The following is an 18,584-nucleotide window of genomic DNA, read 5'->3' as shown; positions in this document are numbered from 1 at the left end:
CTGTTGTGAAACAGGCTAAAGTAAGGCAATAGTTTTGAACACAGGCTGGTTATGTACTTGCTCAAATCTTGATTTCGGATCATTTTTAACCAAAAAAAGTTACAGACTGCAGCTTTAAACACACAGCATGAACTGTGCAGGGTGGAAAAAGTATGTGAACTCTTGGATTTAATAACTGGCTGATCCTTGTTTAGCAGCAATAACCTCCAGCAAATGTTTCCTGTAATTGCAGATCGGACCTGCACAATGGTCAGAAGGACATTTTCACAAAGTGCTCTTTATAAAACTGTTTGAGTTCAGCAATATTTTTCGGATATCTGGTGTGAACTACTCTCTTGAGATAATGGGCCACATCAGAAGGCGTATTTTCTTCAGCTGATGCCATTCTATTGTTGTGTTGCAGCGTTGCAGCATCATCCAACTTCTGTTGAGCTTCAATTGGCGAGCAGATGGGCTAACATTCCTCTGCAAACGGTTGAGAATTTGAGAATTCATTTTTCTGCGGATGAGTAGCAACAGTGCTGAATATTCTCCATCTATCAACATTAAAGCTTTAAAGGGTTAGTTCACCCAAAAATGAAAATTCTGTCTGATGAATTCTGAGAGCTCTCTGACCCTCCCATAGACAACAAGGATCCTAACACGATCAAGGTTCAGAAACATAGCAAGGAGATCGGTAAAATAATCCATGTGACATCAAGTTCAACCGTAATTTTACGAAGCTACGAGAATACTTTTTGTACGCAAAGAAAACAAAAATAACGACTTTATTCAACAATTCGTCTCCTCCGCGTTTACGCTTTGTTTACACTTTGATTTGAACAAAAACAACGTATCCGCATGGTGCAGCTGACACAGAATAGCATACGCTGTTTGCGTTCAGTGGATACTCTCCAAAATGGCACCAGGGTGACGCGGAGGAGACGAATTGTTGAATAAAGTCGTTATTTTTGTTTTCTTTGCATACAAAAAGTATTCTCGTAGCTTCGTAAACTTACGGTTGAACCTCCGATGTCACATGGATTATTTTACTGATCTCCTTGCTACGTTTCTAGACCTTGATCGTGGTAATTACATTTCTGTCTATGGGAGGGTCAGAGAGCTCTCAAAATTAATCAAAAATATCTTAATTTGTGTTCCAAAGATGAACAAAGGTCTTATGGGTTTAGAACAACACAAGGGTGAGTAATTAATGACAGAATTTTCATTTTTGGGTGAACTAACCGTTTAAAGATATTTGTTCCAATTTTTAACCTTTGTAACTTTATGTAAGTCAACAGTTCTTTGGCTTTATTCTTAAGATTATTCACTTATTCCTTTAGGAATAAGCTTAATTTGAGTTTTTCTGAGAGCAATTTTTTATTAAAACTTAAAATTTAGTACAGTATGTCTTCGACCAAGATCTCAAATTTCCTTTTAGTAAGCGTGTTTACATGCACTTTTTACATACTCTATTTTAAGGAAATGTTTTGGTCTGCTATAAATTTTACCAGTTTGGTTTTTACATAATTTGATTGACAGACCTAGATGATGCAACTGCATCTCTGCTTTGTCAACTTCGTCAGCTCGTACTATCTTGCTCTCAACTCATACTAACAGCCATTTATGAGCAGTATATAGCACACCTTTAAGCTAAGTTTTTAAAAACTCACTATGTACACTACAGTCTCTGGGCTCAGCATGTCTTGGACACTAATATTTTAAGAATTCAGAAAAGATTAATCAAGTCTGGCCACTTATGATTCTGGTATTGAGATCATGATTTTTCAGTATTACCACAGCACCATTTGTTGTTTGCATTTGGGATCTAAAAAAGTGTTTGGAACCAGAATATCAGACTTACAGTAACAATATTCTACAATAGACAGAGGTAATGTGCAATGTATTTCATCTTTCAAATTATGCAGTGCGTCATGTATACTTGGCCAGACAAATGAAAACTGTATCTCAACTAAGCAATAACCCACTGTAGCTTCATTATAACTGCGCTTTTAAATGTTTTTTATTGATTGGTCTCCAATTTTCTTTTGGAAGAGTCCTCAGCTTAAAGATTCACATCTTTTCCACCTTTCACTGCGAATGTTCACACTCAATAAAGACATGAAAATGTATTACTGTTTGTGTGTTATTCGTTTAACCAGGCTATCGTTCGGCTGTTGTTGTGACTAAGGGTTCACTTACTTTCTGTGTGGACATCTGATGTTTGGATGATGTGCTTGTAGCAATCATATGAATGTTGTGTTTGTGTGTGTGTGTATGTGTTGTACAGGAGGTGGCTCACTCGCAAGCTGACATCGTGACTACTTGTTATCCCATCAGTAGGTTTGACTAAGTGTTGCGTTTGCGTGAGCTAAAACATTATTATGACTGTAGGCATGTAAGTAGTCAACAGCGCTAATTGTTTGGACATATCTGCTGCCCTTATTTATACATTTGAGGGATCTGAAGGGATTGAGAGGTCAGCGGCTGTGTGTGGGTTTTAATTGCGTTTGCATGTATTTGTGTGTGTGGGAGAGAAGGGTGACTGTGGGCATGTGCTTTGCATGTGTCGAGTGAGTTGTTTGTGTATGAGTTGGTTTGTTTGTGTGTGTGAGGTGTAAGATGGAAGAAAGCAGGCTGAGTCACTGGTGCTGCATTGGTAATGGGTGCTGCTTAAAGAAAGAGGGAGGGAAGCCCACCCACTGCCTCAGTATCACAAGCAGCAACAAACATGACGAGAAACCAGCTGGGTATGCAAGAGAGGAGAGGGTGACGTGATGCTGTGGGGTGAGGGTGTTTGGATGGAGTGACCAAATGAGGCATGAAGATGACGCACGGTTTGATGGCTATTTCAATGAACAACTGTGATGATGAAGATTGATTGCCCCCTTATCGCTGAGCTGTGTGTGTGTGTGCATCTGAAATCTTCTGAAGTGTAAAAGAACTAAAAATCTTGTTTTTCTCTCTTTTTCTCCGCTCCTCCTTTTCCTAGGAAATAAAAAACAGTCGGTAGCACAGCACATTTTGTGAGATACGCTTCACTTCCCCCTCAGTGCCGAAGGCCATTCATGAGCTGTGGCAGCTCTCTGTATGAAATTTCATTTTAAGAAAGCTCTATTTGCATTCATGTTTGCGCAATGATGTTGTTACAGCAACTATTTAACTCTTTTTTTTATGATCAATAAGAATAGTTTAACCATTTAGTATAGTTTCATCATATCTTTTTTCCAAAACATAAGATTAACTGATTGACTGAACTTTGTCCGATTTATTTTTTTTCCCCTCTGAATAATGTGTAATAATGTTATAATATTATATATTATAATATGTAATAGTATATGCATCTAAGTTGCCAATGTAATTTATGCAGGGGGAAAAAACCTGAATATCGCAAAATCATTCACCTGGGGATAAAGTTAACGCAAAATAGAAACGGGAGTTGTAGCTACTGTTTCTCTTTCTGTGGCTTTATAGGTAATATTTTCACCTACACAATTTAGCAAAATCAGACAATATTGTGTCTAATATATACCACAGTAAATAAATATCACATTTGCAGCTGGTCAGTGTTCAAAAAATGCTGGGAAATCTCTTCATGTAGCCCTACAAGAGTGATTACTGATAAACTGTCTGAAAAAAAGAAAGTCACGTTTTAGAGAAGAAAAAAATCACCCACTGACTTTCAAAGCTGCTACATAGTAACGACTTTCTACTTCGAGGACCTTGATAGAAATGTAGTGGAGTGAAAAGTACAATATTTGTCTTTCAAATGTAGTGACGTTAAAGTCATAAGTTCCCAGAAAAAATAATACTCAAGTAAAGTACAGATACTCAAAAAGCGTACTTAAGTACAATACTCAAGTAAAAGTACTTATTTACTGTCCGCCTCTGAACATAGTAAATCACAATTTACATAGTTTTATTAAACTATGTAAATCACAGACAAAACGCTCTGACAAACTTTGTTAACTATCAAGCAGCAGATGGGTTATCTTTAGTGACAGCATGCCAATCATTTTGATGACAGGCTTTGGCTCCTGCTTTGTAGAATGACTAGAGCAACATTTGAGATGTTATACACTCTCAGAAAAAACTTACAAAAGTAACGGAGGATTAACTTTCCAAACGTACACTTTTGTACCTTTTAGGTACTAATACAGGTGCATCTCAATAAATTATAATGTCGTGGAAAAGTTCTTTTATTTCAGTAATTCAACTCAAATTGTAAAACTTGTGTATAAAATAAATTCAATGCACACAGACTGAAGTAGTTTAAGTCTTTGGTTCTTTTAATTGTGATGATTTTGGCTCACATTTAACAAAAACCCACCAATTCACTATCTCAACAAATTAGAATATGGTGACATGCCAATCACCTAATCAACTCAAAACACCTGCAAAGGTTTCCTGAGCCTTCAAAATGGTCTCTCAGTTTGGTTCACTAGGCTACACAATAATGGGGAAGACTTTAGCATTGTCAAGAGGAAAATGAAAAACAAGAGACCAAAAAATGCAGATGAGCTGAAGGCCACTGTCAAAGAAACCTGGGCTTCCATACCACCTCAGCAGTGCCACAAACTGATCACCTCCATGCCACGCCGAATTGAGGCAGTAATTAAAGCAAAAGGAGCCCCTACCAAGTATTGAGTACATGTACAGTAAATGAACATACTTTCCAGAAGGCCAACAATTCACTAAACATTTTTTTTTTATTGGTCTTTTGAAGTATTCTAATTTGTTGAGATAGTGAATTGGTGGGTTTTGTTAAATGTGAGCCAAAATCATCACAATTAAAAGAACCAAAGACTTCAACTACTTCAGTCTGCGTGCATTGAATTTATTTAATACACGAGTTTCACAATTTTTAGTTGAATTACTGAAATAAATGAACTTTTCCACGACATTCTAATTTATTGAGATGCACCTGTAGGTATCTTTAAGTTACCAATATGGACCTTTTAAGTGCAAAGGTATATTTGTTTTTAATATACGGCTATGCCCTGGATGTCCTTTCATATCAATTATGAATTTCACTTACCTAACAGCTATATCTCTCTACATACGGCTGAGCCTGTAAAACACATAATTAGGCCTATTTCCCTCAAATACCTCTATGTTATGCCGCACTGAGCACTGGCCACTGATGCCAAAAGCTGAACGCTGCGAGCAGCACACTGAGAGTACACTGTAAAACAGATAGGAAAAAGGACAACAATTACATGATTCATAGCACAGAATGGGGGACATAACACATCCTGAAATACCTTTGTTGTGTACTTGAAGTTGGTTAGATTTGTACTCTAGATGGTGAATGGTTGTGAGCTGTGATTGGCATCTCAGGAGAAACTTTATCTTTTAAAACCAGCTTATTGAATTCAAAGCTGAAGTAAATTGTGTTAACAGTGTTAGCTGTGGGTTTAGTGGCTTGTAAATGCATCAGTTGTCAGTTCATGGGGTAATCCTTCGAGCCTTGTCAGATTTTAGTGAATGTTAAAATTCTTGAACTAAGAGCACTGCAGGCTCATGACTGAAAAAAACAACAACACCAGGTTTCCTAACATACTGTACTATAGCTGACTCATAAGAACATATTCTCTTTTGCAGTAAGGAGTGCAGCTGTAATCATGACTAGAGCAGACTGCTGTCCAAATTTCACAAATGACAGTAGCGAAAGATGACTAAGCTATCTTACATAACTCGATTTTAAATATACAGTAAACAGATTGGTGTTATTGCCCTTCCGTGAGTTTTTTAATGTAACGTCCATTATCACTCTGTGTCTATTTCCTTTTATTGACTTCATAAAGTCTTATTAACGAATGTAAATCTTATTTTATGAGACTTCTGACAAGTCTAGTTTACTTATTATGGATATTGCATCCAATCTTACACTATATTTCCCTCAATGGTGCCCTTGTCTTCCAATGTCTGACTGTACATCATAATTTTAACTCTTTAGAAGTATTGAGACATACTGTAGAAAAACCATGACAATAAGAAATATGAGACGATATGAATATTCCCAGCTGTCATCTTCAGCTTCATACTTTTGCATGCTAATCTTTGTTTGATTTTCCATCTTGAATCCTGTTTGCAGAGGGTCACATCCTCTCTGGGAGGAGCTCTTTGCCTTGTAGCGCAAACTAATGTATGTAGTACATAGTGGTCTGGATCATGCATGTTTCACTGTGTTTTGTTTCTAATGTACATTCCATAGCTGCCTTAGTGCCTTCGTGATCTATACGGTGTGTGCATACCGTATATGTAGTTTCATGTGTGTGTGTGTTTGTTTCTAATGTACATTCCATAGCTGCCTTAGTGCCTTCGTGATATATACGGTGTGTGCATACCGTATATGTAGTTTCATGTGTGTGTGTGTGTTTTTTTTTGATGATTTATTTAGTTGGCTCTATTCATTATCATGCTGCTCATAACTTCAAGAATATACCCATTTTACTTATTGAAATTCATTCTTCCCATGCAATAAGTCCCTCTTCTTTATCCATAGTTATTTCCAGTGGGGAACTTGGAGCTTCTGTCTAGTTTCATTACGGAAAGCATGCCAAGCATATCTGCCCTCTTCCATAACTCTAGTGTGTGAAACTTGGATGAACTCATTCATAATTTTAAAAGATATTTTAATGTTGGCATTGATTGATTGATCTCTTATTCATTAATTCTCTGACTTCTGCACAGCCTGCATAAAGATGGCACTTGATGGTGATGACAGGAGAATTGTGTGACAGTTATAAAGGTTGTATCATCCGTCTGGATAGATCACAGCTCATATCGGCAGAGTGGAAAAATCATTCATCTGTACCTTCTTCACAGAGAATATGTTTCTGCTGTTTGTGTGTATGTGCGTTTCTCTGAAAGAGGCGATTCAAAGGCATGGTGTGTGACAGAAAAGTTTCACTTCCTGTTGATAAGGTGCGGAGGGCTGTTTATTTGACATTTCCTCTCTGCAGCATTTATAACATATGCTGCCAGACTACAGATAAATGAAGAGAGCAGTCTGGGCCTTCTGCTTCACATTCCTAATTCTGTTTTAATAATGGGAATTAGATTGAGTACAGCTAGTATTACTTCCCTGTATGGCATTTCTTTCCAGTTTGTGAGTTCCATCTTTGGTAAACTGATCTCAAATGATTTTATTCTCATGATCATAATGGAAACAACCAAATGAAGATTAAATGATATTAATCTAAGGTCAGTTCCAATGTTGGGTCATCTCATCCTTTTATGATCATGTCATTTCATTTGAAATGGTGTTTACTACAGTGTTATATTGGAGACAGCCAAAAATGCTGTTAGCTATATTTGATGCATTTATATGAAATATCATAATATGAAATGCTAGTGATACTGGGAGACTGGTCAAAACTAGCTGAAAATTTACTTAAGGGAGTCAGTTTCTCATTTTATGAAAACACTGTAGCACATCTTACATTTTGAAATCCCTTCATGTTTCTTTTTATCAATCTTTCATCCCAGTGCAGGCATCAATCAGATACCATATTTTTAAAAAGGTCAAACATGCAGGAAAATGACACATCCCAGAGGACCACATATGGACCACTCATCCTTTTATGATCATGTCATTTCATTTGAAATGGTGTTTACTACAGTGTTATATTGGAGACAGCCAAAAATGCTGTTAGCTATATTTGATGCATTTATATGAAATATCATAATATGAAATGCTAGTGATACTGGGAGACTGGTCAAAACTAGCTGAAAATTTACTTAAGGGAGTCAGTTTCTCATTTTATGAAAACACTGTAGCACATCTTACATTTTGAAATCCCTTCATGTTTCTTTTTATCAATCTTTCATCCCAGTGCAGGCATCAATCAGATACCATATTTTTAAAAAGGTCAAACATGCAGGAAAATGACACATCCCAGAGGACCACATATGCGGCTAGATAGAGCTTGCATCTGCACAAGATGTTCCATATCTAGCTCTCTAAATCTCTAATTTCAAACCATTCTCTATTCTTAGTATTTAAGGCCTGACGTTATGTTGTCATTACCCTATGAACTGAGAAAAAAGTGGATTATAGTGCACTAGAAAAAGTGACAATGTGTAGAAATTTCGGGAATGATCAAATATCTATGCAAATGTTCAAAAGTTTCAGGTCAGTGAGATTTTTCATTCAGAAATATTGTTATTTATGTTCATATTTGAATTCAATAACATTTTTATTCAACCTCAGATTCAAAGAATCCTTAAAAAAAGGGTATCACAGTTTCTACAAAAATATTAAGCAGCACAGCCGTTTTCAACATTAATAATAAGAAATGTTTCTTGAGCACCAAATCAGCATATCATAGTGTATAATATCAGCACTAAATCAGCATATTATTTTCATCCAATAAATGCAGTTTTGGTGAGAATTATGTGAGAAACATAAAATCTTACCAACCCTAAACTGTATAATGGTTGTGTATATGTGCTATGGGAAAAACATACTTGGACTTTACAGTCTGTTTTATTCAGTGGAATGGAAATGCTCTTTACACATGACCCCAATACTTAATACTTGCCACCAAGACAGCCACAAGACAGAGTTCATACCTCTTTAATGTTCAAAAGTTTCAGGTCAGTGAGATTTTTCATTCAGAAATATTGTTATTTATGTTCATATTTGAATTCAATAACATTTTTATTCAACCTCAGATTCAAAGAATCCTTAAAAAAAGGGTATCACAGTTTCTACAAAAATATTAAGCAGCACAGCCGTTTTCAACATTAATAATAAGAAATGTTTCTTGAGCACCAAATCAGCATATCATAGTGTATAATATCAGCACTAAATCAGCATATTATTTTCATCCAATAAATGCAGTTTTGGTGAGAATTATGTGATAAACATAAAATCTTACCAACCCTAAACTGTATAATGGTTGTGTATATGTGCTATGGGAAAAACATACTTGGACTTTACAGTCTGTTTTATTCAGTGGAATGGAAATGCTCTTTACACATGACCCCAATACTTAATACTTGCCACCAAGAAAGCCACAAGACAGAGTTCATACCTCTTTAGTTGTTAGCTGGATGTTTAGTTTGGACTGTGCAGATGATCACGCTGCACCATGAGAGTAGAGAAAGTTCTTTCATTGTGGTGTACAAGCAGAGCATTAAGCAGCACAGAGAAAGACAAATTAGAGTTTTGTCAGAATAGAGGAAAAAGGAGGAATCGAGTGAAAAATATCCAATAATCCCGTCCAAATTGACACATTGATGAATCTTATCTGTTCCTGCCTTTAGGGACTATGTCAAATGATTATCTCCTAGTCAAAGCTGCACAGCAGATTTGTTATAACAGAATAGTTATGATGCACAGTCCATGTTCATGTTTTTAATAGTTCAGCTTTTACAAAAGAGCAGCTGAATGGTGGAAAACACATTTCCAAAATACTTTTTTAGAGCTGTCATAAGTATTTTCCACATAGAGGGAGGAAGTGAGAGAGATTGATAGTAATATCATAGCTTTATGGTTTACTTTAAAAAGGAAATCCTTAAAGGGATAGATTGTTTTTCATTGTATGGACAAAAGCAACAATTAACAACAACACTGAGACTTTTGAATATTCTTTTGTGTTGTACAGAAGAAAGAAAGTGATTCATGTTTGGAAATGTTGTGTGAGTAAATGATGTGCAAGTTTTTCTTTTTGGCTGAACTATCCCTTGAAAGGTGAAAAACTCTTTTCTCAGTCAGCTTACAGTGAATAAGTGCTGTACACAATGTGCTGCTATCTGGCTGATTTATAAATAGATGAGCTGCATCATTAAAGGGGTCATATGTTGAACAACTAATATTTACTTGATCTTTTGAGATAAAAGTGTTGTTTTATGAAAACATACAGTACTGTGACTTTCAGAACTCAAAACTTCCTCCACAATGAAAAAAGATCATATAATTTTAATAATATATGACCACCCACATTTGCACATCAAAATGCCTATAGAGTGTTCAGAATAGAAGCATTTTCTTCTGATGGATTAGACAATGTTAGAAAAGCAATATAGCAATGTCCTTGATCTTTTTTTTATTATTATTTTGAGAGGCACGTTTGAGCTTGGACTATTTTGTGAACCCGTCATAATGTTTCACATTTACGATTACGATTAATCTTAAACACACAGCAGCAAGAAATGGCCGGTTTAATTATACAGCGATAGAGTGGAAAGTGGTCATGAAATCTAAATAATGACTGGTGCAATAATAATTGGTGCAAAAAAAAGTTACTAACAATGTAAGTGGACCTCAGGGAGAAAAAGTAAATGGAAAAAAGTACAATATGACCCCTTTTAAGACCCCTTTCTTCTGTGGTTACAAGGGGTGAGGGAAAAGAATAACAAAATCATAGTGTCATGACCTGGATATAATAAAATCGATATAATATTGTAATGCCAGATACCTCTAGTGGTTACTATGCTGACAGTAAGGAAGGAAAAAAAGACATTCACTGAAGCAGCTGTCGGTTGCTTATTACAAATGATATGACTGAAGAAACACTCGTAACCTACAGAGAGAAAGAAGGAGAGAAAGGATAAAGGAAATGAGACACAAGAGTACATCAAATTTAAAACAGAAAAGGATTAGAGGCATTTAAAGGGGTCATATGATGCGATTCTGTCTTGATATTTACTTTGAAAGCTGAAGCTGCGATTATGGTAAGGGGCATTACATTTCCGACGTGTGCTTGTGGTGTTCGGCCAATCCCAATGCACTGGGTCAGCTGGCCAATCAGAGCAGACTGCGCTTGTCAAAGGAGGGGGCTTTGTTGAAAATGAAGCGTTTGAGAGCGGCGGGGCATAAAGGACCTACAATAATGTACAGTATTTGAAAAATAATGTGTTTTTTAAACATTAAAGCATGTCAACATATTCTGTTACACCAAATACCCAAAATAATGATCTTTAAAATAGCATCATATGACCCCTTTAAGAAGAAATGCAGTGATCCTTGAACCGAACAAGCTGGCAACAAGTTGACAGGTGTGTGTACTCTGCTCAAAAGCCTGAATGTGATACACTAATCATTTGGACATGATCTCTTCTTTGGGTACTTCATCAAGGGGTAACTTCGAGATCAGTCGCCCATGTGAGCGTGCTCGGCTCATAGGGCAGGTAATCAAAGGGAGGTAGAGTGTAATTAGAGAGTCAGATCTGTTTCCTATAAGTCCCAGTCTCTATAGCTATATATGTTTGTTTTTAGTTTGTTTTTCAAAACTCTAGAGCTTTCAAATTAAAATAAAATTATATTTCAAGAATCAGAACAAATATGACTGACCATGAGCACGTTTTATTTCTGTCTGTTATGTACTGTACTTTCTTTCTTTTGGTATTCTTTTGTTTTAGTTCCACAAAGTGTCCCTGGCTTTATGAAAAGTTCTATAAACATGAACATTATTATTATTATGGCCTCCTTAACTTTTAATGAATATAATATAATATGCGTATTTGTTGTGTTTCACTTTTTTGTGTAATTAGACAAAAGAAATTACAGTGTGACTTTTATATGGCATTTGTTAATCTCATTGAACTTGGCCAACAAACAAGATGATAAACAGGCGTCTTGGAGGTGAGTGGCATCTTTAATAGAGATATTTATGTAGTACCAGCCATTTTATTAAACAATTGAGACTGATGATGAATTGTATATCTTTTGCTACATGGACATGTACAATAATACTAAAGTATTATTTAGTGCTGTATTTGTTTAAGTCAAATTCATTTTAGTCGGTCAGTTAGTGTGCTGCATTTCCTTGCATCCTTTGTATCTGCCTTTCTGCCTGTTTCTGAAAGGCCCTTCTTTGCCTGTCTTCTTCTTTGGCAGCGCAGTGTGCCTTTATTTACACCCAAAAATAAATAAATAAAAATATAAAAATAAAAAAACACTGGCCAGCTCAAGCAGCTTTGGCTTTGTAAATCAAGACCAGCCTGCTCTCAAAATCGATATCTACCTAAGCCTTTCCTTTACCACTGGGCCATTCTGTCAGTAGGAGCTGAGCTATCAATGACACCAGCTCCAGTTCAATCTCTCTTTCTGCACTTCTCATTCACACATTCTCTTTGCATCTCTGATTTTGCCTGGCCTAACTTTTATTTTCTCTCAGCTGACCTTTTTCCACTTCATCTGTGTCTCTTTCAATTCAGTTTGTTCCTTCTCTCTCCCTATCTTTTTTCTTTTACTGAGTCTGACTGTCTATTCCTTCTCTCCCTATTAGTTAGTTTCCCAATGCACACCAGCTTAAAAACAGTGTTTGTGTATTTACCTTTATTATAAAAACAGACTCCAATACAATGAATGGACAGGCTGAACTACAGCTGTTTAGCATAACAGCATTGATCCCTATCATCTTTTTCTCACAGTGACAAAGTAAATAAGATCAAGTTAGTAGTTTAGACCTGTGCACACTAATTAAGACTATAATAGAGTAGAAAACAGCAGTACAAGCTATATTTAGTTGTTGTTGCTGACTGACAACCCAGAATGCCTTGGAAAGTAAACCCACCATGGCCGTGATGAAATAAATGACCAATTGAATGAACAATTTGTTAAAAAAGTTCACAGACCTTAGGCTGAGAATGACTGAAGACATTTCTAAGACAAGGAGAGTACAAGAGTCTGGAACTGTTTAAAGTCGGCATGAAACGTAAATTGTATTTTCTTCCTTATTGTGATGTACAGTAATAAATCCAAATGCAAACATGTAGCTGCTTCTCGCACATGTAAAAATGAATGTAGGGAGGGACTTGATTTCGTCTTTCTGAAATTGATTGGATTGTTGTTATTTGATAAGTTACAGATTGCTGGAGGGAAGAAATTATTGCCCTGATATAGTTAGATAAATGATAAGCATCACATTATTTCACACAATAAGTACAGATGAGATCAACCAATACAGAACATCATGTTCTGGAGTACAGTATCGCTCACTGTAGGTTGCTCATTGTTTTTCCTCTGAGAGGATAATTATTTTGATTCAAAGTAACACTCAAAGTGTTGCATGCATGCTTCCTTCTGCACCATGCTATGTACCTCTTGATGCGAGTAATTAACGTTGATTTAATTTACATTTCTAGATTTGTTTGGTGCTGAGTTTACCATGATGTTCTTTTCATGTTTAATGGAGGTGCTTTTTGGTGGTTAGTCTTTATCATATTTCAGTGCATTATGAAATAATATATTTCAGTAATGTTTGCCCACACAATACATCACCCTTCCCTCTTTTGCTCTTGCTGTGTTGCAAATACTTTACATCACTCTGTGGTTTATATTTGCATGGAACATTAGTGCATGTGCTGAAGCACTGACAGCCCTTACTACAAAGCTTCATGTCTGACAAACCCTTCACAGAGTGAGGGATAACTCTGCAGCAGCTGAGATATGTTGCAAAAATGACTGGAACTACAGAAAACCACAATGTAAAATATATCAACTGTAAAAAAAATCTGCAGCCTTATGACATTTGGAAAATACACATTTTTGATGCATTGAATGCTCATTAATTTTGTACATAAATATTCATAATTTACTCGTATGTAATTCCTTGTATGTGTAAACATACCTGGCAATAAAACTCACTCTGATTCTGAAAAAAAAAAAAAAAAGTTATGTTTAGTGATGTCACTTCAATAGGCCACCTGGCTGACTGGCATTTTAACAGTCAACAACTTTCACTGCACAGCAATTGGTTCATTATAGACCATTTGATTCCATTAGCTGGTGACTGATAGATGAAGATTGGCAAAGCACTGAGATGTGACTAATTTGTGCAAGTATAATATGGAGCAAGAAAAAAGGCAGAATAAATGAAGTGTTTATGTATTCTCTGACATTGTTTAAATTTTCATATTTGAACATAAACCACACTTGGAAATATTTGAAAAGGTCAGACAATGTCAAATTATAAGACACGTTATTCATTTATTCTCTCTAGTTTCCCCTCACTCCTTTATATTATATATTTTTATTTATTTTATTTGAATTAAATTCCCAGTCAAAAATATTCCTTGGATTTGTGATCTGACTGGCTTAAATGGATATTAGATATGAGTGGATTGCACATAATTGTTACTCTGCAAACCTCTTTTTCTCCCTCCTCCCCTTTTCCCTCTCTCATCTGTTATTCCCGTCAGGCAGACTCGCAGACGGTGCACCGGCATCCCCTGGTACCATCCTGTGAAATGACTACTGCGTCACAGATGTAATGTGCTTCGAGTCTGTGTGTGTAACAGAAAGAGAGAAAGGAAGATGAAGTACGTTGTATTTGATTGGGATGGAGTGTAGGAGATGCTAGCATGGGCACAATCTCTCTCTTTCTCTCTCTCTCTCATTCTTTCTTTCTTTCTCTGTGTCAGGTGCAGCTGCTGCAGTCTGGGGATTAGTCTCACTCCAGATCTCCTTGAGTCAAAGTCAATGAAGGTACCGCAATACAGTCTGCCTGTAGCCGATATCACAGCGGCTCTCTCCCATCACGACACAGCTGAGAATTAAAATAATGGCAGTTATTACTTATTGTTTCTTTTATTTTATAATTATATTTTGGCATTATTACATATGTTTAGTGTTGATGGCAAATTGGTGGATTCCTTTCTTTACACATGAAAGAGAATGAGAAAAGAGAGAGACAAGACTAGAGGATACCATTTTGGGGGGGGAAAAAACGTATGTCTACAATGGTATACAAAAAAGAAAATTAAACCTATTTAGGAACTGATTTCCATAATGCAAAGTGATGGTGAGACCAGCCAGGCTCGAAGGCAAATGCAGCTGGGAGGCTCAAAAACCAGAGTGGAAAATTTGGTGTCTGAAACTGTAACTAGCACAGACATCCATTGTATGCCAGTGTGGTAAAAGATTCAGGGAAAAGGGGGAAGGATTTCCTTTCCGTAAGGACTTTGGCATTCTAGGGTCTCCCTTCTATTTTTTCTTCTTTAGTGGGAGGGTGGCTTGGGTTTGATGTAAAAAATAAAACAGTCACACTGGTTTTATGTGGTGAGATTGTGTGGCCAATAAATTTGCAGTCAATGTGTAGTGATGAGACTAGGGTAACTTTCTTCATCACAGATGATATATATTTTAAAGAGGTCATATGATGTTGTTAAAAAGAACATTATTTTGTGTATTTGGTGTAATGAAATGTGTTTATGCGGTTTAAGGTTAAAAAAACACATTATTTTCCACATACTGTACATTATTGTTTCTCCTCTATGCCCCGCCTTTCTGAAACGTGTCAATTTTTACAAAGCTCATCGGTCTGAAAAGCGAGGTGTGCTCTGATTGGCCAGCTATCCAGTGCGTTGTGATTGGCCGAATACCTCAAGCGTGTGATGGAAATGTTACGCCCCTACCATACTGTGATGCCCTGTCTGGCCGGAGCGATGAGACAAAAACCCATTATAAACGAGGCATTTGTTGCATCCAGTGGGGACATAATTATGGATTATAATGACTTATACTGTCTTTTTATGCGTTTCATCGCGCCGCGTAAACATAAAACCATGTCTGCATTTGTGATCGGAGAAATGACAAACAACAAGCGCTACTCTACACTGCTCAAAACTCACGTTTGAATCATCAGTGGCAAATCCTTTAAATATAAAAAAACGTACTTACAGTCTGTGAGTCAGAACAGCCGGCATTGTAGTCTACTCTACCAGGATCAGGAAACAGTCCTCCATAAAATGTGCTGCACACATCTGAATATTTGGGTTGAACTGTTCTGGAACAGTGTTGTAAATACAACTTAACCACTGATTTCTAGTCGTGTCCTCTTTTGGAAGGCCAAACAAAGTAGTTTCGCTTTCATAGCGAAACACACAGCGTCACACATGGCGGGGTTGAGTGAGCGGAGGCCGGTGGGCTAGAGTGAGGAACGGCCGGCGGGCTTGAGAACGGTGTGGCCGGTGAGCTTGTGGCAACCACATGTGACGACTCCGGGCTGGACTCCGCTTCGTCCACGGTGAAAGCCGATCCGGCGATCCACAGCGCAAAGTTGATGTATTTCCTCAGCTACCAGCACGGATCAGCTCTAGGCACGACGAAGTGGATATCGTCCTCTTTTGGAAGACCAAACAAAGTAGTTTCGCTTTCACAATGAAACACACAGCGTCTTCACAACATGGCGACAGCAACAATACTACAGCGAGAATAAAAGTTACGCCTTCTTTCTTTGCGTGAACATTTTGGCAGAGTTATGCAAATCTTCCCACATCGTGACGTAGACATGTGGGGTCGTGTTAGAACGAGCCATTTTAGGTAGGCGTGGTTGACTCTTAACTTTTATAAAGAATATCTCTTTGGATTTGAGACTTTAGTCTTTGCAAATTTACAGATCTTCTTTATGCACCAAGAGATTGTAACACTTCAAAGAGAAAGGAAAAATTTAAATCGCATAACATGACCCCTTTAAAAAAAATGGCAAGGGAGAGAACTGTCCCATTGCAACTGTCAACATAATGAGATATCTGCAGCTTCATGCTGAGTCACTTTAAATGGAACACCTGAAAAAGATGCATCACACCCAATGCTTAATCTATATAGCCTATACTGTATATTTACTGTTGAAAATGGGAAGTGGCAAATGATGCGAATGATGTCCTATTAACATTCTTTCCATCAAGGCAATCTGATCCATCAATATGCATTAGCGTGCTGCCTTAAGCCACTGGCTTAACCCAAGGAGGCCTCTATTCAACTCTATGTGGAGTCAAGAAGGGAGTCAATATCTGAATTGATCAAATGCAGAAAGTAGTCTGAATATTGATCATCAGTGCGGTACGCTGATGAAGTAAAGCAGGCTGTTTTCAAGTTCAATTTATGAAGTGTAACTTCTAAGAACTTCATTATTGAGAACAGGGCTGTTGCCCTTTGCGTCTGAACATAACGAGGAAGGTTATGTTTTTCAGCGGTAAAAGCTGGTCCTAGATCCGCACATAAAGCTTATGTCTAAACAGAGCTCCTGTACTTGGGTGGAAGCTGATTATGACCTGGATAGGTGGAAAGAGACCTGGGCCATTTTCAGATAAATATAGTCCTCAAAAGCACATTGTGTTCTAGAGGCAATGGGTTTAAAGTAGGGTATCCACAGTGTTCTTTGTGAGGGCTTTGTTAAGACAGCATTACTCTGCAGAAGCTTAACTATTGGACAGAGCTACATATGGATTAATATTTCTGTTGCTTTTGTCGATGCAAGTTGTACTTCATTTTACAGTTTATAATTTAAGTTCACAATTTTTCAGTAACTCTGTCTGTTGTTACAAACACAAATACATGCTACAAATGAATAATAGACATATCCAAATAATTTATCTTTAAACTTTATTGGTAATTACTTCTTGGTGTTTACTGATATGTTTTGTATAGAACATGCCATACGTACAGCATATTTTTGCACTGGATTTAACCAGCAAATGTTTTTAATGTGCAATATTTCCAAGCACATTGGACAAGTAAATCACTTTACAAAACAATTAATTTAAAGTTTCAAAAAGAGTCGCTTCTCCAATCACTACTGTACATGAGAAATTGTGGTGGACAATGACTGTACTGGTTAACAATGCCTGTACTGGCCCATTTTCCCCCCAAACCAGTTAAGCACATAGCCCACCTGGTAGCCAGTTTGGAAGATTTTATTGGCCGTGTGGTGATTGCCTACACAATGCTAAAACACTAACCCCTAAGTCAGTGGTGCTCAACCAGGGGGCCGGGGCCCACTAGGTGGCTTCAAAATAACCTAAAATGTTTTTTTTTTAACTTTAAAATAAACAAAAACAACAAAAATTTATATTTCTTCACCCACAAAACCTTCACCTTCATTTCCGTAAATTAAAATAAAAAGAGGGGAGTTTGGGAAAAGTTTGAAAGCCTCTGCCCTAACCCTAACTTTAAACTTATTGCATTGGTATCACATTATTAAAAACAGCATTAGTCTCTGTCACGATCCATATTTCGCGTCACTCCCGGATAATCGAAAATGGGCAAAGAGGTGGGAGCTGGTTGCTGAAACCACACCCACTTAGCTCGACGGCAGCGACAGCAGCGGCAATCCACCTGTCACTCAAGTGGCCACACCCTTAATTATACAGAACTTTAAGGCTTAATATAATTTAAACAGATGAGTTCTAAAAAAATTATGGCTATATAGCTATAATTAGCTATATAGACCAAAACCCTTTTTTGTACCAGGCTGTAAACACATTTTTTTCTGCTGTAAAGTTGGGCGTTTTAACATGGCAGGTCTATGGGACTGACTCCCTTTTGGAGCCAGCCGATGAATTGCAATTTTAGTCACTTCCGTGTTGGTTTCACGAGAGAGACTGGAAGGTTGCTGCTTGGGTTCGACCCAAACGTGTGAAATGTGAAAAGAGACCAGCGAGGACAGGGGAGGTTGGTGGTACTGAACTCAGGTTCAGACAACGCAATCAAACCAAGTGTGAAAACAGTCTGAGAGGTAAAAACCCAAGCCAGATGGGGCTGCCAGTTTCATTTGTGATGCCAGCTTTGACCTAACCATTACTTCATTTTCCCAAAGATCTCCTATCACTTCTGCAGGCAAGGATGATGTAACCTATAACGTTTCTTG

This window comes from Sinocyclocheilus grahami, unplaced genomic scaffold (assembly GCF_001515645.1).
Source record: "Sinocyclocheilus grahami isolate Dianchi unplaced genomic scaffold, SAMN03320097.WGS_v1.1 scaffold12.1, whole genome shotgun sequence".
Lineage (NCBI taxonomy): Eukaryota > Metazoa > Chordata > Actinopteri > Cypriniformes > Cyprinidae > Sinocyclocheilus > Sinocyclocheilus grahami.
Note: the sequence above shows the minus strand (reverse complement) of the source record.